Source organism: Panthera pardus, unplaced genomic scaffold (assembly GCF_024362965.1).
Source record: "Panthera pardus isolate Hobbes unplaced genomic scaffold, ASM2436296v1 HiC_scaffold_16, whole genome shotgun sequence".
NCBI classification, from domain to species: Eukaryota; Metazoa; Chordata; class Mammalia; order Carnivora; family Felidae; genus Panthera; species Panthera pardus.
The window spans coordinates 149,981,567-149,999,055 of record NW_026526721.1 but is presented as its reverse complement, the minus strand read 5'-3'; the positions used below and the strand labels follow the sequence as shown (position 1 = coordinate 149,999,055).

Sequence of the window (17,489 nt, the reverse complement as noted above, 5' to 3'; positions counted from 1 at the left end):
GAGTCAGGAGAAGCAAAAGAAGGGATGGATGTTGCTGGAATTCAGTAAAATTTTGCTGAATGACAGCCCAGGATGGAGTGGTCAAGGGGGTAGCACTTTAGGTCACCTTCTAGCAGGCTGATTGTTACCCAAATCATCTTCGAATGCCAAACCTTTCACGGAATGTTTTAAAAAAAAAGTCACTAATAGCTCAGCAAAGGATGGACGCTGTGCCTGTTTCTGACCCTATAAGACAACAGAAAGGGAACTGGGGCTCTTTCTTGTGCATAATGTCCCTGGATTTCCATCTGTACTTTCTTCCTGTCTTATTTGTAACCTTGCCCAAATCGCTGAACCCTTCCGCATTTATTTTTCTTTTGAAATGTTTATAACTTAGGAAAGATGTTAGGATCTTGATTCTGAAAGAGGCTGTAAAGTGGCGAATTTATAGATTAGGACAGTTTTGCAAACACTTGCATAATGTCAAATAACCTTCGAACCCAGTCCCCGTTCTTGCCAGGATGCAGCCACTACTCGGCAACCCCCAGGTGGAGAGTAAGTCACACCTTTACTCTGCTGGCCTGTGCCAAAAGTTAGACCTACCATTTTGCATAACAAAAGGCAAAAATGGGAACACGGGACAAATACATCTGGTTGATTACATTTTCTCTAGGAGGGTAACCGGGAACAGGACAGCAATGGGGCCCCCCCCAGGGGAGAGGAAATGAGAGGCCGGGAGCATGGGTGGGAGGGTGTCTTCTTACCTGTGTACCCATTTGGACTTTCTGAATTTCGTCCCATGCTAATGGTATTCAAGTACAGGTAAATAAAATTAAAACTGAATGTAAAGAAAAAAGGAACAAAACACAAACTTTCTTCCACTTTAGCCCGTCTGTGGATAATAAAATCCCTTTAAGAGAGGAAATCAGATCTTTAGAGAAATCAACTCATTTTACCTTCCAAGTTCCCTTCCTAAAGGTTTTTTTAATTCCTTCCTTCCTTCCTTCCTTCCTTCCTTCCTTCCTTCCTTCCTTCCTTCCTTTTTTCTTTCTTTCTTTCTTCCTTCCTTCCTTCCCTTTCTCTTTCTTTTTTCTTTTCTTTTCTTTTTTCTTTTTTCTGCTGCGGACAGATCAGCAAAGGAGCCATCCAATTCTACTGAGCAAATCCACACGGAGAGGACACTCTTAATCCACCGGCCTGCGAGAGGATTCCCAGGGCTTTAGGAGTCACCAGTGTAGGGCAGCTCCACAAACGAGTTATTTTGATGGAGTGACTCCCAGGCTGCAGCTAAAACCGACAATGTGTTTTCAGTCTAGTTGTCGGGGCTGAGGCAGTCAGTCTCAGGAAGATTCCCGGCCCTGCGCCTGAAGGATGCAAAGGCGCTAGGAAGCCCTGGCCTGGGAGGGGGAACCTTTCAACTCCCGGGCGTTCTTCCAGGACCTGGACCCCCTCCCTGCCAGGGGCCCGAATGCATCCGTCACTTGCGGCCATCCTCGGGCATCCTTCTGGCAGCGCGGGCTCACTAACCCGGCGGTGCGACGGCGAAGGGGTCTTGGGAGGTTTGCGCGCGCAGTAGCCCGGGGCGGACCCCGAGCCGGGTGCGAACCCAGTCGGGGCGTGTTGAACGACTGGGCGGCGCTACACAGCACATTCCCGGGAGAATGAAAGGAATCCAGCTCAGGGAATGGGTCACCACGGTGACTTTAAATACCCAGGGACTGTGAAGAGAGGAAGAGCTGTGTTTGGAGAAGCGCCACGCCGGCCCTGGTGAGGCTCGGGAGAGAGGGCGCCCACACTCCGCAGGGCGAGCGGCAGCGCTGGGAGAGCCAGGCCCACCCCGGATTCGGGTGACGCGTCACTCCGCGGTCTGGGGGGGTCCGGGCCCCGGGGCTCAGGGGCAGGGGACAGGAAACACCTTCCTCCCAGGCTGATAGCGACCTGAAGTCTCACCTAGGGGCTCCCGGGCCGTGGCCCCAGCACTGCACTGCGCCGCCAGGAAGAGCCCGAGAAGGGGCGCGGGTCCCCGCCCCGGGCGCGCGCAGCCCCAGCCCCGCCTCCTTCCCAGGCGCCCCGCCCCTCCCGGCGCGTGCCGCCCGCGCGCCCGGGGAGCTTCCGAGGAACCGGCCCGGCGGGCACCCCGTGCCCCGGCGCAGGCGCGAGCGCGCGCCGCCCCTCCGGCCGGGCGCCCCGCTGCGCCCCCCCCCCCCGCCCCGCCTCCGCACGCGCCCCCGCCCCGGGCGCCTCTGATTGGCCGTCGGCCGGGCCAGCAGGTGTCGGCGGCGGCTGCGGCCAGGCTGGCCCCGGCTGCCTGCGGCGCGGGCGCCTCCCTCGCAGCCGCTGCCACCGCCGCGCTCCCGCCTCCTGCCCGCTCCCGGGCTCCCGCTGCGGCTGCGGTTCTGGCGGCCGAGCCCCCGCGGCGCTGCAGCTCAGATCCGGCGCGCCGAGCGACCCGCGCGCCCCTGCCTCGCCGCTCGCAGCTCCCTCATCCACGCGCCGCGCTGCGGCAGGTGCCCCGGGCGTCCTGAGGCGCGGTGGCCTGAGCGCGGCCGCCATCGGTGACCCTGGCCAGGGAGCTGCTCCAGCCTGGCCACCCCGCGTGAGTACCGTCTCCTCCCCTCCGGCGGCTTTGCGCCACTGTTCCCCTTGCGTTGCCGCAACTTCGGGGGTGGGTGTGTGGAGGTGCCTCTCACGCTCCCCCACGCCCGTGCGAGTCCTGAACCAGGAGGGTCCCCGGGCACGGCCAGCCTGCCTCTGCGGACTGGCTTGCGGGGGGCGGGGGCGTTGAACTTGCTCGAGGTTCGTCGCAGAGTCGCAACCGCCCCTTTCCCCCCTTGGCCGCGGCCGGAGCTCGTCCCTGCGTTTCCCTCGCGTTCGCCGTTCCCCGCCGGCCACGTAGCTCCTGGGCTGCGGTTCGCCGCGCACCTACTGCGCTGCAGGTGCATCCGCCGGGCGCCTGGAACCACCGGGTAAGCGCCCGGGAGCAGCCAGCGCGGCGGACTTGGCTCTCTCGGACTCTTAATTTCTGTAAAATGGGGCTAGTCAGAGACTCACTCAAGGTCATGGCCCGTGCGCGGAGTAAGAACCCTAGTCGATCGCTTCCGGCCGGGTCCGCGGACTGCCTGGGGAGGGGCGCGCTGTGCCGGGTGGGTGGTCACTTCGGCTTCATCCCGGTCTCTTCCTCTTACTTCCTTCCCTCCAAGTCCGCGGGATTTGCAGACGTCGGGAGCCGGTCCCAAGGGACCCTACCGAGGTTTGGGGGCGTCCGTGGGGGACCTTTGCGGGGAGCGCGGTGCCGAGCGCTTCCGCGGCGGAAATCCCTGACCTGAGACATTTGCAGCATCCCCTCCAATCCCAGTCATTTAATTTGCTAACGTCTCGGCGGGGTAGGGGCATTTTCTAGGTGCCTGCTCTTAGAGAGTCCTGCTCCGTTTCCGTTTCCCAGATAAGCCCTGTCCCCAAGATAAGTATGGGAGAGACGAACTGGACATGTCAGTTTGGGTCCAGGGACTTCGTAAGAGAAGCGGGTTCGCTCTGCTGTTGGTTTAGCCAACCCTGGCTCCCATCTGCTCTAGGAAAATGCCTGGAGTCTGGCTTCATTCCTGCCCTCCCTACTCCCTGCCCCTTGATCTGGGTTTGTTGCACACTTTCCCTGGGGAGGGTGGAGTCCAGTCCCAGAATGTGTAACTTGCCGGATGTCTGTCGTTTATTCCAGATCCTTTGAGGCAGTTCCAGTGGGTTGTGGGCGGTTCTCAGAGCTTTGGGCTTGGGAGAGACTTACCCCTCCTCTTTTGACATTGTTTCTCTGTCCCTCCAACTCAGCCTACCCCGCCCTTACTCAGCGATCACATGGCTACTTGGATAGTTTTGTGATGCCTGACAAACATCTTTGAGCCTCAACTTTTTTTCTTTTTAAAGCAAGCTCTGTGCCCAATGTGGGACTTGAACTCATGACCCCAAGAGTCGCATACTCTGTAGACTGAGCCAGCCAGGCGCCCCCGAGCCTCAATATTTAAAATCTATAAAGCAGAATAATCCTTGTGTTACAGTCTTTCCAAGGCGGTAAGGGTTCAGGGGACATGGTGGAGGTGAACGTAGAAGGCAGTTGGTTCCAGACGATCTGAGCTGTGGGTGGAAGTGGAGGTGATTTCAAAAATTTTTTACAGCAGTCTCTGAGACCCTAGGCACAGATGTAAAAATCTTTGTTTCTAGAGAAATTTACTCTGCCAAGACTTTGAAAATACTACTTTTCATCTTCCAGTTGATGTCTCTGACTTGGCCATGGGCAGCTACATCTCTAATTACCCCCTGCCCCATCTGTGGTCTTTGTGGGCAGGGAGCTGGCTGTCTCTGCCGGGCTGGGGGCTGTCTGTGGTGGTGGCGAAGCACTGTATCTGTGTGGGGGGGTGTTGTCTCTGTGAAGGTGAAGTGTATCTCTGTGGAGATGTGTGTATCTCTTTGTGACCTAGGTTTCCTGTGGAGGCGGAGGGACAATTGTTTGCTCCAGGGTCTGCTCGTTTTAGGAAAAGTGAAGGGCTAGCCAGGCTCTGCAGTGTAAACAGTGGTATGGATTGTATCCTGTCTCCTTCCTCCCTGTCCAGAAGGATAGAAGGAGAGCTCCTCTGTGGCCTTGGTCTTTAGAGAAGTCAGTTGGGGCAGACTGGAATACCTCAGAGAGAAATGGGCATCCCCTGTTTTGGGTTATTATTGTTTATGCAGTCTTTTGTTTCAAAGGCGAGTTAAAGAGGGACTACGGGTCTGAACTTGGTGACTTTATTTTAACGTTATATTCAGCTATGACATAATAACAGAAAATAGCACAGATCTGAACTGTATTCTCAGTGGATTTTCACAAGCTGGACACACCTGCACCTGCCCAGATTAAGACCTAGAATATTCCTCGTCTCCCCATGTCCTCCATAGATCTTATCCCTCAAGGGTAACCATCATGCTGCTTAGTTTTTTCAGGTGAGCTTGATTTTCATTTTCATTATTATTTTTTTTACCAGTTTAGTGTCAAAGGTAAAACGAAGCTGCTTGGTGATTTTCTACTTCTTCTTTTAACGGATGCTAACCAAAGGTAGTTGCACATTAACCAGTCCAGAAAGCTCGTAGGGAGGATTTGGGCTTAAGATCTAGGTGGAATCTAAACTGATTGTCTCTTCCTCGCCCCCCAGCTGGTTCTTGGGTGGTGAAATAAGCCAGACCGCAGATACAACAGCACTGACATTGAGACATTGAAGCCAGGTTGTTCATAGGGTGTATTTGAATAGAGCAGACCTGAAATAGTATCATGAGAAAATATACATGAAAAAACATATGAATTAATTCTCATTTGAAACATAAAAATGGGAATATTGTGAATCTCTCAATGTTAAAAATTGGTAGAGGACCACAGAACTTCAAGGCTGAGTGATTTATAAGCCGTTTGTGCTGTTACCACATGGTGGCGCCACCTTGGCTGGAGAACGGCACTACCGAGCATTCTTTCCCAAGCCCCCAGTAAGGAATCCCAGGAATAAAATCCAACAGTGCAGTATCTCCGGAAATGATTTCCAAAGTGTGTGGCAGGCAGGCCTCCCCTCTGGCGCCTGCTACCCTAAATCCACGGATCGAACCCTATCCCAGCTTTTTAGGAGGGTGGCTTGTGTGTTGGAGAAGGTGGAGTTGGGACGTTATGGCCTCTCTTTGGTAGTGTGGAACTGTGGTATGTCCTTGGAATTTTTTTTTTAAATTTTTTTTTTAACATTTATTTATTATTTTTGACACAGAGAGAGACAGAGCATGAACAGGGGAGGGGCAGAGAGAGAGGGAGACACAGAATCTGAAACAGGCTCCGGGCTCTCAGCTGTCAGCACAGAGCCCGACGCGGGGCTCGAACTCACGGACCGTGAGATCATGACCTGAGCCGAAGTCGGACGCTTAACCGACCGAGCCACCCAGGTGCCCCATGTCCTTGGAATTTTAAAGAGGGTTGACTGAGAAGCTAGCTCAGGTGTGTTGTGATTATTTTGGACTCATTTCACCCCGGAATTCCCCCAAAGGTATGAGAGAAGGAGTTCTCTTTCCTGAGCCAGGTAGCTATAGTCACACCGCACTGTCCATGGTGAACTTGAAAGAATAAATAGGTATAGGTGTAGTTAGACTGCTGCCCTCTGAAATGCCCTCTGTGTTCCACACAGAGGTGGGGGCCAAGTCACAAGGGGAGGCCACAGGGTGTGGGCTTTTGTATCCAGCTATGGGGAGGGCTAAGCAGACCATTCTAGTGCCTTTTCCCTTCACTGTCCGTGTGATCAAGATGCTGCCTAGAAGACTGTATTCATGATGGCCACCATGCTAAGAGTATTGCATATTGGCCATGTGCTGGACCATATATACATATATATCCCTGTATTTTTATATATATATATATATATATACATATATATATATGTATATATATATATGTATGTGTATATATACACATACACACACATATATACACACACACACACATACACACATACACACACATATATATCCCTGTATTATATATATACATATATATATAATATTATATATATATATATAGATATATGGATATATATGGGGTTGAGTCCATGCAGCCTGCAACATTGGGACTGAGTGTGTGCTCATCAGAATGTGTAGTCTTACTTTATGGTTAAAATTTTAGGGGCGCCTGGGTGGCTCAGTTGGATAAGCAACTGACTCTTGATTTCGGCTCAGGTCATAATCTTGCGATCTGTGAGACTGAGCCCCAGCGTCGGACTCTGCACTGCCAGTGTAGAGCCTGTTTGGGATTCTCTCTCTCCCTCTCTCTCTCTGCCCCTCCCCTGCTTGCATGTGTGCTCTCTCTCTCTCTCTCAAAATAAATAAATAAACATTTAAAAATTTATGTAAATGAAGGTCTGTTAATTTATTTTTGTAATTTGCTGTTTTTCACCTAACATTGTTTTAAAAGCATATGTTGATAGCATTTGTTGATAACTGAAAGTTTAGTTGATGCATTTTAACATAATATTTCCTTGTTTGGTATCATCAATACCTCATTGATGGACAAAAAGATATTTTTACTGTTTGCTATTATGAGAAATATTGCAGGGACTATCCTTGATAAGGTCTTGTAGAAATGTGTAAGTGTCTCTAGGATATATATCCCCAGAAGTTGAATAACTGGGTAGTAGGATATGCCTGCCTCAACATCTGTCTGTTACAGGTTTTGCAAATTGCCCTCCGTAGTAGTTGGCCCGCATTACATTCCTACTAGCACCGTGTTGGAGTTCCTTGTGTCCCCATATCTTTGTGCATCAGATGTTTCGATTTTGGTTCATCTGATAAACATAGAATGTATTTCACTTTGCATTTCACTTTTACTTTAGATTTCCCTGAGAGTCTTTTTTTTTCTTTAAAGATTTTACTTTTGGGCAATCTCTCCACCCAGTGTGGGGCTTGAACTCACACCGCTGAGATCAAGAGTCACATGCTCTACCAGCCAAGTGCCCCTCACTTAGAGATTGTTAAAAAATACATTTTGGTTTTCAAAGTTTCTTTTCTAGGCATTGCCATATTTTACTAGAGAAAACGTTCAGATCTTAAAACTCCTGAAATTTGTATTTCTGTATTGTGTGAGGCAGGGATCTAATTGTTTTCCATACTCAAAACCACTTCTCCCATTATCATTTATTGAATAGTTTCCTATTTTCTCACTTATTTTATTGCAGTCTCCATAATATGCCAGTTTGGTTACATTTTTGGATCTGTTTCTAAACTCTGCTTTATTAATCTCTTATGATTCCTCAGCTAATACCATTTTATTGAATTATTAAGGCTGTATAATCTTTTCTTCTTAGCTTTTTTCTTCAAAATGGTCTCGGTTATTCTTGACCCCCTAGGCTTCGACATGAATTTTAGGATCTTTCCTAAAGATCCATTTTAATGAAAAATATTATTACGGAAATTTGGTAAAATACCAAATAACCTGTATTTTTGTGTTTCTTTTTCTTCAAATATATATTGTGCTCATCAAAACTTTTAATTTCCCATAATTTGGTCTCCATTTTAAATGGATTCACTTTATGTGACTCTTCTCTGGCACCAGATATCTTGAATAATAAGGACCATTTGAATATGATTTTTCAAACACATATAGGATCATTTTTTAAATTCAGCAACATACGAGCAATGTTAAAGTCAATGATTATTCTTCTGTGACATTTGTATCCTCGTAATAATTCATTTCATTTATGTACCATAATCTATTTAACAAATCCTTCTTTTTGTTAAAACCTGAAGCACTTTATACTTTTTATTGTAACTTCATCCTTGTGCACATCTCTGTTTCATTTGTATGAATTACTTTGTTGAAAGTTGTTTACTTTTCCTTACATTTTTGGTACACATTGCCAATTAACCCCCCAGGAAAGTTTATAAATTGATTTTGCTATTAGTCGCATATGAGTATGACAGATCCCCATGACTTGCCAGCGATAAATACAATTATTCATCATCATTTCCAGTTTCACGGGCAAAGGAAAAAAGCCAGAATCCTGGGTTGTTTTGTTTATTCGTTTAGCTTTTCTTTTCTAGGAAGACAGAACATATCTTCATGTTTATTGGTTCTTCAAAGCTGACTTCACTATAGAATTTTCCACGAGGGTTGTTTCTCTTTTACTTTCTGTAAAAGAAACTTGCATTATCACTCTGCTTTTTTTTTTTTTTTGAGAGAGAACAGATTGTTTTATACAAATCATGTTCATATTTTTAATGTTAAATATTCTGTCATATGAAAATACCGTATTTCAAAAAGCTGTTCCCCCGTGATGGACTTTAGATTATCTCTGTATTTTTTGGCTATTACGTATATACATGCAATAAACATCCCGGAAATGTATTTATGTGCATGCAAAAGAAATTCTTGAGGATCTGTGCCCAGAAGTGGGATTGCAGGATCATATTATATGCAGTTTCACAGCTTGATGACCTGTTGCCAAATTGCTCTCCAAAGCGGCCATACTCAGTTAAACTTCCGTGGCACTGTGTATGGATAGTGTCTGGCCCATAAAGGAACCGATACTATTAGAGAAGGGAGAACAAAGGCGTTGAAAGAAAACATAGTAGGTATGTATGTTTGTGTGTACGTAACTATCCTAAAGTTCATTTAGCAAAATTCAGAGGTTGTTGACCTTTTCATTTAGAAACTTGCATCATAGAAACGATTACATAGAAGTACATAGAAGTAAGACTAGAACAGCATGAAACTGCTAGAAGGTTAGTAGGGAAAAAGCTGGATGAGGAACTCGGTTGGAAACAGGCTGGAAACTTTACTGAAAGAAACCTGACCCCATTCAAATGTACTCTGAGAATCAAGTCTGCATTTGTGGAAGGGACCTAAAAAGAGCCTAATGAAACTGCGTAAATGCTGTCTGAAAACTGTTTCTGGTTTGGTGTTCGACCATGTGTTATATTCCCCCATTTTCTTCTGTCAGTAATTATGAGTTTTTGTTTTTTTTTTGTATATATTTATATATCATCAGCTGGGGAAAGAAAAACACTCTGTAGAAAGTTCTTTTGTGGCTGTGATTTACAGCGTAATGCCACAGATACGACAGACACGCGATCTGCAGCTGGGATGCACAAATCCATTCTGTGGGCTGACAATTTAATCTCACTGAGCAGACACTTGAGAAAAGAACGCAAGATGTGCAAGGAAGGGCAGGTGCCTGGAGGACGGAGGTGCCCGCCCGTGGCCCCAGGATCTGTTGTGGCTATTTGCCAGAGTCCCCAAATCATCTTCTGACACTGACTCGTGACTCAGATAACCATGTCCTTCTATACGGTTCTTTCTTTGTGGTATGAAATAGAACTACCCTAAAGTGTGCAGGGTCATTTTCTAGGCTTGGATGTACTATCTATATCACTGCCGAAAAGGAAAATTACCCGTCTCTTTGCATTGTTTTCTCTGAAGATTCACAGTCTGGATAAGCAGTGCTTCTCGCCCCAAACATCTTCCTAACCTCCTCTTGAAAACCATTGTCTCAAGCGTCATTTCACTTTATCTGTGTAGCTCCAGACTCAGAAAATATGGAAGGTGCTGTTTTGTGTTTGTGTTATATAAATGTGGTTTGGGTGTTTTGCCTTTTTTTGAAAAGCAATTTATTGATCATTAGGGACTTTGATTTACTAGAATGACATGTAACCAGCATAGTCAAGATTAGTCTCTTTTATGGCTAATTAGAAGAAAAAGAAAAAATGCTGTTTTAATTGAATCTCTGTTTAGTCTTTTAGAAATCTGCGAGATGGTTTTTCAGCTTTGCAGTCCAGTAAATGTCAGGTGCCTCCCAGGACGGCAGATCTTGCAGTCTGGTGCCTGAATGCTTCGGAAATCCCCTAACTGTCCCTTTGGGCTCCCAGTCTCGAATCTCTCCCCCTCAGCTTCTGGGTACCTGATGCTTCCCTTCCCACTGTGGTCACCCTCACTTTCTGCCTCAGTTTCCTTCCCTTCAGACTGCTGGTGGTGGTGGATGCCAATGCAGTGCTGTTATCTTCCCCTTCTCTTCTTTAAATGATCCAGAACCGGTTAAGAGAATGAGAAACAAAAAGAGCCCAGCACCATTTTTGGCTAATCAGGGAGATGGTTAAAATTGCTTCCCCTAAGAGGAAGGGCTTCCCAAAGAAGTGAGATCTAGTGGGAGTGCTTTGGAGACGGGCAGATGTGCTGTGCTTGTTCAGTCAAGACCACTTCTCAGGAGGGCTGGGGCTTTTGGATGGACACAAAACCCAACTTCCTTCTAGGTCACAGTGGGATAAGAAAGCCTATAGAGTTGGCCACCACTTTCTACCCCCACAGCTTAGTGCTGTCCTCCTTTTTCTCTTGATCAATATCACTAGAGTTACAGTTTTTTTTCCCCAGATTTTCCAAAGAAATTTGGCTTTCTTTTCTCTATTGTGTCATTATTTTTTTATTTTATTAATCTCTGTTCTCATCCTTATTATTTCCTTCCTTCTATTGACTTCATTCTTTTTATAATCTCTTACCTTTACAAGATTTAACTCATTAACTTCCAGCCTTTCTTCTTACACACACATGCATGAGCCCAATCAATTTGCCTCAAGTATTGCTTTAGCGATATTTGTATTCCACAGTTTTGATTTGTAGCGTTTTTACTGTTCACATGTAAGTTTTTTGCATTTTCACTAGGATTTCTTCTTTGACTTATGAGTTCTTTATATGCTTTTATTTTATTTTTTAAATTTCCAGAACCTTTAGCCATTATTTTTTCTATTTTAATACATTGTGATTAGAGAATGTGGTCTACGTGAGTCCATTTCCTTGAAATTTGTGGCAATTTTGTGTTATGGCCTAGTACATAGTTTTTGCAGATGTTCCCATGTTTTCATGAAAATAAAGTAACTGGTTACAGTAGTCAATATATGTTCATTAGCTTAAGCCAGTTAATTGTGTTATTCAAATCTTCCCTCTTCCTTACTCATTTTTTGGCAGCTTAATTAATCAGTTATTGAGGGAGAATATATATAGAAATGAATTTGTCAATTTCATATTGGGCTGCTTTCAGTTTTTGCTTTGTGTATTTTGAAGCAATATGTTATTAGGTGCATTCTAGTTTACTTTTTCTCCTGGTCAACTGAACCTATATCATTATGAAATAACCCTGTTAATGTCCAGTAATGCCCCTTGTTTTTAAGTCTGTTCTAATAGAGCTATGCCAATTTTCTTTTGCTTAGTATTTGCCTGTTTTATCATTTTCTTATATTTTCACTGCCAACAGTTATGTATATGTTTATTTCACGTGTGAAGCTGTTTTAAAGAGCATAAAGTTGCTTTTTTTAACCTGTATGTTTTAATGTGAAAGATACATTCATTTTCAGTGCCACCATTAATATATTTGGTTCTCTTTTACTGTTGTACTTTGTCCCACCTTTTATATACTTAGTTACTCTATCTAGTTGCTTTCAGTATAATTTAGATCCTCTCTTCTACCCCACATTACAGTTTCCCCTCTCACTTATTCAAAACTTTATGCTCTATTTCTGTTTTCTAGTGTTTATGATATGGTAATTTTAGCATACGTGTTTACCTTAACAAAATTCAAACTGAGTCAGAGTCATTTCTGTCTTCCTGAGCAATTCAAGGACTTTATACTTAACTCTGATCACCTCCCTCCCCAATTTATATGTGAGTGCTGTCTGGTGTTTTAGTAAGATTTTAACACTTTATTATTATTTTTTTCACATAGTATGTGATGTGTTGACGATATTATTCCACTGTCTTCTAGCTTCTATTGTTTCATTCCAAGAATTCAGCTAATAATATGCTTATTGTTCTTTTGTAGTAATCTTTTCTTCCTGGCTGGTTTTAATTCCTTATTAGTGTATTTGTTGTTCTGAGTTTCACTATAACATATATAGTAATGGGCTTCTTTTTGATTGTTCCACTCAAGAATCACTGGACTTCTTAAATGTAAGGATTGCTGTCTAATTAGTGTTCTGGAAAATTCTCAGCCATTTTTTTTCTTTGAATGCTTCTCTTCCCCATTCTCTATTATCTTCTCCTGAAACTTTGATCAGAACCTTCTTCCTATATCATCTGGGTCCTTTAAACTCCTTTCTTATTTTACTTCCTTTCTTCCTGCTGCACTTTGGGTTATTATTTCAGCTCTCTCTTCCAATTTACCACTTATCTTCTCTGCTGTGTCTAGTCTGTTTTTTAGTATGTCCACTGAGTTTCCATTAACTTTTTCAAATAAATGTAATTTTTATAGCTTCTCGTTCACAGTTGCACTTTGATAAAGTCTTATTTCCCGAACCATATTAAGCATACTTATTTAATGTTTTGTATAAAATAATTTCATGATTAACAGGAATTTAGCAACTGGGGAAGACTGATCTGGCCGTCTAGTTCTGGGTTCTTTATTAATTTATTAAACAAGGGGTCATGTTGGGGACCACACGCTAGAACTCAGACTTGCCCTCTCCAGATGCTCTACCCATGTCCCTCCCAAAGGGCAGTAGGGGGTTGTAAGCGTGAGTAGTACTGGGCTTCCTCTGGTATCCTCACCATCCACAGTAGGCACCACAGGGCATCCTGCTCCCAAGCTGCCCCTGCTCAATAAAAGTTGAAAGGAGCCCCTCACGCTCGGTTAAAGGTCACGTCTACTTTGGCCTTCTGTTCTCCATTGACTTGGTCAAGAGGAAACTTGAAACACTCCTCCCTCTCCCTCTTGCCCCTTGTGACTCATGGTCCCACTCCCACTCTGCCTTGAATGGACCAGGACTCATCCCGTCGTGCTCTTTATCCCCGTTTTTCAGTCCCCCTGACTCCAGGGCTGTTTCCTTTCAGTTCCTGATGACTTCAGCTCCAGATTTTCCACCACCCCCTGCAGCACTGCTCCTGCCTTAGAACTGGCACTTTAGTATACAGGTAGGGAATCCTTCTAACATCGAGGCCTCCCAGTTCCTTGACCTGCTTTGCTCTGATTTTCTGTCTTCCACCCCGTCCTGCCACCGACTTCCACAGTCATGGATGGACACTTTCATTCCCAGTAATGGCCAGCCCTTCATAATCTGTTTCATGCAACCAACTTCCGTCTTCCAACCCTTTTCCTGTCTTCTTCCAAGTCCGGCAGTCCCTCAGTGCTCCTCACTCTCAGCCCATGACCCTAGACCCTTGAGGTCCTCTCCTCTGCCTTTTCCAGCCTATACCTCGTGGCATGCCCTGTAGTCAATCTTTGGAGCACACCCTCCGTTCACATACCCATCCTGGACAGCATCCTTCTCTCTGGTTCAGTCCCCATCTCTGCCTCTCCCTGTCTGCATCTTTGCCACTGAATGTGGCCAAAGGAAAACTCACAAGCAGTTGACTGGCCTCGTATGGCCATGAGCTTCGGGTGGGTGCCTGATATTTCCCTGGGCCTGGCCCTCTCCCGTTCTCTTCATTGATTGTTTCACACTCTCTCCCCTGCCTTCCCATTTGCCTCAGATGTGCTCCCCTCTCCATCCTCATTCTTAAAGTGTCCCTGCTGTCACTCTCACTGAGAAAGCTGGAGCCATCCAGAGGGAGCTCCCACAGACTCACTCCACCATCTGCCCCCCACCTGCCTTCCTCTGTATCTACATCCTCTGCCCTGTGTTCTGGACTAACTATGAAACATCTGTGTTTGGATCTAAAGTGAGACCCTCCGCTCCCTGGCCCCGTAGCCCCTCCTACCTTGAATACTCAAAGATATCACTCCAGCGATTCTCCCTCTGTATTGCCAGTTTTCTCTGTCTACCAGATAATTCTCATTGGCTTACACACATGTTATTTCTCCTTTCTTGGAAAACACTCCCTCTGTAACTGACTTTTACCTCTAGCTCTGAGTCATTTCTCTGTTTTCCTATATACAAAAACAGCTAAAGAGAGTTGGTCGTCTAGTCTCACTGTCCACAAATTCCCTCCTCCCAGTCTGTGTTACCCCACCCTGCCCGCCGCAGATGGCCAGCTCAGTTTCACCAACTCCACCAGCAACTGCCCGATGATCCGTGAGTGACTCCACCTTACTGAACCCAAGGGCTGTTCTCACTCTCCTCCTTCTTGTTCCATTAGCACCATTTGACTCTGCCAGTCAGCCCCTCTTCCTCGATATACTCTCTTCCCTAAGTCTGGAGGATACATTCATAAATGCCTTCTACATCCTTCGTAGTTCTCTAGCTGCTGCTTTGTCTTTTGCTTGACCTCTGAATGTTGCAAGGCCCCAGGGCTGAGTCTTTGATCCGCTTTGCCTTTTTATTTCCATTTCCTCCCTACAGACCTCACCTCGGTCTTATTTCATGGTTTCAAATACCGTCTATGCCAGTGATCCTTGACCCTTTATCCCTGGACAAGACCTCTCTCTCAAGCTCCTCGAATAACTTACTTGCCCTCTCCTCCTGGATGTGTAATAATCATCTCAACTCTTTGAAAACCGAACCCTGATCTTACCCCCAAACCTCTTCTACCTTCTTTTTTCTCATCAAGTTGCTTAGGTCCCAATCAATATAATCAATCTAAAATTATTAATGCCTTCCTTTACCTTCTTTTTTGTTGTCGTACTACTCTTTGAAATCTGATGTGTACTTTTCAATCATGGAAGATCTCAATTTGGATGCTAAATTTTCATCAGAATTACTTGATTCAGGGGTGCCAGGGTAGCTCAGTTGGTTAAGCATCTGACTTTGGCTCAGGTCATGATCTCATTGTCTGTGGGATTGATCCCCACGTCGGGCTCTGTGCTGACAGCTCAGAGCCTAGAGTCTGCTTCAGATTCTGTGTCGTCCGCTCTCTCGCTCTCTCGCTCTCTCGCTCTCTCCCTCTCCCTCTCTGCTCATGCTCTGTCTCTTTCTCTCTCAAAAATGAGTAACCTTAAAAAGAATTACTTGATTCATGGTTAGATTTAGTGAAATATACAGTGAAAAAACTGCATTCACACACCCAAGTTGTTCTAAATTTATTTAAATGTTTTCCCATAGCTGAATTGACTATCATTTAACAGGAAAGGTTAGACTTGTTTTGCATAGCAGCTAGCTCTCTGTTGGTTACAAGGAAGTCAAAAATTTTGTCTGGAGCAACTTTGCTCTCCTCTTTGGTATCTACACAGTAGGATATTACCTAGGGTCAACTCTCTTTATAATCCTGTTGCTTAAATATCTTTGAATATGACCACAGTTTGAAGGGCCTAGCCGAACACCCTATTTTATCAGAAATATTTTCAGTGTCTCCTTCCTGAATAGGGGGGCAACCCTGGGTTATAACTCAAAACATAGCTGTAGCCACCTGGCATTAATTTTCTTCAAGTGATTCTTCTCCAGATTCATGGAAGAACTCCTCAAATAATTATCTTTCCAGGGGAAGGGATGTCTTGCTGTGTTTCCGTTCCTTCTGTTAGAAACATGTGAGAAATTCACTTAATTGCCAGACCGAGACAGAGGCTGAGATCTTGTGTTTTTGCCCTTTTGGACTCATTATTCTGAAGTGGTCTTAGAAATAAGCTTTTGGGACTTGGGAGGACAGGCATTCAGTACTTAGTATTTACATCAGATACGCCTGATAAAATTGAAAAATTTTTGAGGAAGCACTATCAATGTACAGCCTGGGCAGTGTGGGCATATAACACTCCTTTCTCAGAAAGGGACTTACTGAAAACCTAGGCAGTGGCAAAAACAGGTTTTTAAAAAGAATCTAAAATTATTCGGGGTTCGGTGTGGAAGCAAAGGCCTAATTTTAGTGTAGAGCGGTGTTCCCGGTGAACCTGCACAAACGGGAGATCGGCTGTGGGCACACCATCATCTCTGTCCATTTTTGCTCATTAGGTGCCTTCACTGTTTAGATGCCGCCCTTCAGACACACCGGAAAGTATGTCTCAGGATCCTTATTGTACCCTTGGACTCAGCCATTTCATTTCTGGGAATCTAGCCTAAGGGGGAAAAGTCCTTAATGCGGAAAACCCTTGATGCACAAAGATGTTTCTCATAGTTCTCTGTGAAATTGTCCAAAATTAGAATCAACCCAGATGTACCACACTGGGAACGGGTCGATAAGGATATGCGCTGGATAAAATGTAATGTAACCATTAAGAGTGATGCTTAAAAGGGACTGTACCAACACAGAAATACACCGGAGGTAAGGTGTTTAGTGGACAACGGCACCTGTCTCTGTGCGTCATTGGACAAAACCCAACAGTAGTCCCTACAAAGAGTGGGACAAATGGCACTTCAGCAAAGCCATGTGTTAGTATACGCTGTTTGTTCAGTAGTGTCATGGGATTAATTTTCTTTTATAACGTCATCCTATCTTTCAAATTTTCTTAAGTGAGCATTTTCTGGGGGTGCTGAAACCACACAAAAATTCCAAAGTAAAAACTCAAAAGGATGAGAAGGGGTGGAGATCTGTGAGAGGCTCCTTCTGATGAGCACCCGGGACATTGTTTCTCTTTGAGAACTGTTTCTGCAAAATTGAGAGTGAACAAAAAAGGGAGAGAGATGGTAGAGGACAGGTGCCCCAGCTGGGCCAGATGGGGATACACATTGTTGGGAGGTTGTTTCCTCTGCCTGTCTGGAAAGGTCGGGCAGGGCTGCGTGCTGTGAATCTCAGTCCTCCTTTGTTGGACATATCTCTGGGCACATGGGGGCACCCCAACAGCGTTTGTTGACTGAAGAATCGATGGGCACAGACTATAGCGGATTCCATTGGCCATGTTACAGAACACTGAAGATTATGCTCTTAGGGTGTTACCTTTGAATTTTGAGAAAAATCTGGAAGAAAAAATTTTCGCTTATATCCAATTTGAATGGAATGCCTATGGGCATTACTACTCAAGACTAAACTACCTTTCCCGCCATCTCTCAAATTGCTGAACCCATTTATTTAAAATTTTTTAACGTTTATTTTTGATAGAACACAAGGCAGGGAGGAGAAGAGAGAGAGGGAGACACAGAATCTAAAGCAGGCTCCAGGCTCTGAGCTGTCAGCACAGAGCCCA

At 45.3% G+C, this 17,489-nt stretch overlaps 1 protein-coding gene across 5 annotated transcripts in view; it reads left to right on the top strand.

Moving 5' to 3' along the window:
- Window positions 1-1,595: 1,595 nt before the first annotated feature.
- The window catches only part of MYRIP (myosin VIIA and Rab interacting protein), a 371,862-nt gene continuing 355,968 nt past the window's right edge, over window positions 1,596-17,489 (top strand). For 2 of the 5 annotated variants that reach the window (XM_053903958.1, XM_053903957.1), the window contains exon 1: window positions 2,096-2,575. The gene's annotated coding sequence lies outside the window, so the exon portion shown is untranslated. Of the gene's footprint in view, window positions 1,747-2,095; window positions 2,576-17,489 lie in introns of those variants that run through there. The other 3 variants (XM_053903959.1, XM_053903955.1, XM_053903956.1) reach the window with 2 other exon arrangements.